At 38.6% G+C, this 3787-nt stretch overlaps 1 pseudogene; it reads right to left on the bottom strand.

Moving 5' to 3' along the window:
* Positions 1–1246: 1246 nt before the first annotated feature.
* On the bottom strand, positions 1247–2486 carry LOC126629362 (uncharacterized; annotated as a pseudogene).
* Positions 2487–3787: the final 1301 nt, after the last annotated feature.

Here is a 3787-nt window from a genome sequence, read left to right on the forward strand (position 1 = left end):
ACCACAGGTTTCGAGTTGAAATACCTTTGTCCCTGATTGTTAAAATATTTCTGACCCTGAAAGTTCCCAGCTTTGCCTTTACCCTTGTACTTAGACTTGTGACCACTATTAAAGAACTGAGAGGAACCAGAGTTCCCATGAAAACCATTTGAACCCTGTAAACCAGAATTAAAGACTCCCTGAGATTCAGAAAATGCACCTCCAGCATTAGAACCTTGATTCGTAGCAAACAATGCAGTAGGAAATTGTGAACTTTGACTGTGCTCAATAATTGCTTCTTCTGCAAGCAATTGAGCCCTGAATTCTTTAAGAGAAATCACATTCTCTCTACCACGAATTACACACCGAAATGTGTTATACTCCGCTGATAAACCATTCAAAGCCAAAATTACAATGTCTTCATCTTCAAAGTTAACCCCTGCAGCTACAAGATAGTCCCGTGCCTCTTTAATTCTCTGTAGATACTGAGTCACAGAATCTGCCCCTTTCTTGATGGTCTGAAGATCAGACTTGAGTTGAAAAATCGAAGTCTTGCTAACCGTGGAAAACCGTTCTTGAAGACGAACCCACAAATCTCTCGCACTGATACTCCCAATCGCACAAGAAATAGCAACAGACGATAGCGTTGCAGTGATAAGCTGCATAAGTGCCCTATCATGCATCTTCCATACTTTGTAATCATCCGTCTCAATTCTTGAACCAACACCACCAGATAAACCTTCAGAATCACATGAGTATTGAGGTGGACAACACGTCGAGCCATCAATAAAACCCATTATCCCATATCCTTCAAGCATCAACTGCATTTGAAAATGCCATGGAAGATAGTTAGAATCATCCAACTTAACCGACACAGAGGATGATACATAGGAAATCAACCCAGTAATCGGAGACTGCAAGATTTGTAGTTGAGAAGCTGTAACCATTATGACAAATTGTCTCTGAGGAATAAAAACAAACACTTGGTAGGCAAGAAAAACCCAACCAAGTCAGAGACCGTAAGAGTGAAGAGAATGCCCAGAAAATCACAAAGAAGTCACACAGAGAAAAGAGACGACGCGGAAGCACAATAAACCAGAAACGAAGAAGCTGTCTAAGCAATTCGGGCGATTGATACCATGTTAACCATAGTACTGTTATCTCTATTAATGCATCAGAAGATCAGAACACTCAGAAGGAAGAAGAAGATCTTAGAGTAAAGAAATAGAGAGAGAGAGACAGAGAGAGAGAGAGAGAGAGAGAGATAGAAATAAAATTCTTTCTGTATATTTTCCTTGTTTCCTTTCTGATGGTTACATTCACTTTATATCCTTTTACACGGGTTAGCCTTGGACTAACTAACTAACTAATTCTTGTATCCTATCCTTTCACCTTTTGACACATGTCACAATCCTGATGGCTTGATTATGTATACTCTAACAATATCTACACACCCATTTTAACTTCTCCCACATCTTTTTAATTTTCGACCGTCGGATTGGATGAATTGAAGAAGATCAACGGACAGAAATTAACCAGGAACGTGTGAGAAGTAAAAATAGGTGTGTGGATAGCACATCCCTACAATTAAGTCTCTTCACGATCTCTCGCTTCAAGAGCAGAAAAATGTACATTCTAAGGAGTCCTGAAGAAAGAGTGCCTCCGTCTATCGGGCTTGTGCCTTCTAATATGATCGTTACAGTCTATCTGCTTCAATTTCAGACTGAAGCAGAGACTGCAGCATCTTCAAATGTGCACTGCATTTCTTGTGGTCAAAATTGTAGGAACCATTAACATTCTGTTCTTCTAGATTAAACTGTCTCTGGTATGGTGACTGCCATTTCTGCAAGCGATCTCCACGGAGGAAGAGGCGTCGAATTCTGCTTTAGGGAAGATCTAGCAGCTTCAGCCATAACTTGAAGGTACTGTTTCAGCCTAGTCAAGGATCCCACATAAACAACTGGTAGTGAATTCAATATTCTAGCATACGATTGGACAGCTCTAGCTATTTCAAAGTGGCTCCGGAAATCAAGATCAATTATGATACGCTCAGAGCTCCCCAAATTATTGTAGTTCACCACATCAATATATTCATGATCCCCTGCACAAAGATGATACGAAAACAAACTCTCAAAATGACTGAACTCGAAAATTCCTACACCTCAATTGCAATCAGAAACCTATCGGACCCTGTTAAATTGAGCGGACAAGATCTCACAAGCCTATGAGACATTTTCTGATGCATTTTCTACTGAATGCTGAACAAAGTTCGTGGGATCATAGAATCGGCATATTGGTAATACAGATATAAACAGAAAGTGTTTTACGCACCCAACAAAGGAACAACTGCAGGAAAGAACAACCTAAAAATTCTAAAAATTAAGGTTTAGCAGAATTGAGATAAATGGCATACCTCCGGGGACCTTGCCACTGCCTTGCCACCCAGCCGCGCACACGGCAGCGTCATAACCTGAAAGCCTCAGGAGCTTAACCAGAGCAAACTTGATTTATTCCATCTCTTAACCTGTTATAAATAGGCAGTAGTAAGAGAGATAATCTTTGCTAGGAACAGGAATGAATATCACATTGTTTCGTTTCATAACTATAATACAAAAGGATTGCAGGTAAAGAAATGAACGGAGGGATGCTGATATTATTGCTTTCACTTCTTTTCATTGCTGAGTATTGTGTGTTGTGATCACACACGGGGTGCTCTTTAAATAGAACCACACATGTGAAAACTTACAAAGATGAAATGATTGCTCTTTGAAAAAACTCATACAACAACAACATGGTCACTATTCTAAAGTCTTCCTCTCCTTTTGGCTAAAAATTGTGGGCATTCACTTCCACAACTTTTACAACACTCATCCTTGGATGCCCACATATCAATATCAGTTGCCTCATTAAAACCTTGCTCGGAAAAATCTAATGGGAAAAAACCGTAACGAAGGAAAAAGAGTACAATAGGCATGTATCATGGATGCTCCCCCTAATATGTATTTCCTCCTAATTCTACACTTTTCAAATTTAATTGATTAGTAAACCGACGTAATCTGATACTATGCATTAGCTTCTGAAACGTGCACTTTGGTAAAGATTTGGTGAATAAGTCTGCCAAATTTTCATTGGAACGAATTTATATGACTTCAATAACTTTAACCTTCTGAATCTCATCTGCACTGAAAAACTTTGGAGATATGTGTTTAGTCTTATCGCTTAGTATGATTTTAGTGGCTACTATGAATGAGAACATGTTGTCAAAGATTATTTCATTTTGATCCCACAATTCATTAGTACATGCATAATTTATAAAAATTTCTTTGCTTTCATGTACTTTTGTCTCTTCAAAGACATGTGTCTCATCAAAGACATTTTGTTTTTTTGAAAGTACAAAATCATGAATTGTGGATTTGTCATTCATTTCCTTTTCCTGAATGATTTCATTTGGATTCAGTTGTGCTCTCATCTTTCTCTTTCGAGGGGCTGAATCTTTTGAACCTGGGAGTCTACCACGCTTCAGGCGAGCACCGGATGAATCATTCATTGCCACTTTATTTTGTCCAACAGGGACATCAATTCTTGCAGGCGCATTTGCAGCTGGTATATGTGATTTTGCCACTTTCGTAGCATCATTAAATACATATGGCATTTGATTAACAATACTTTGAAGATGAACGATCATTTTCACTTCATTCTCACATCACGAAGCTAGAAAGTTCTTCTAATGGAGACAACCCGAAAAAACAAATAACAAAACCTTATTATAGTATGGCTTATACACAACATGATAATGAGGATGATTTCA

This window comes from Malus sylvestris, chromosome 7 (assembly GCF_916048215.2).
Source record: "Malus sylvestris chromosome 7, drMalSylv7.2, whole genome shotgun sequence".
Taxonomy (NCBI): Eukaryota; Viridiplantae; Streptophyta; class Magnoliopsida; order Rosales; family Rosaceae; genus Malus; species Malus sylvestris.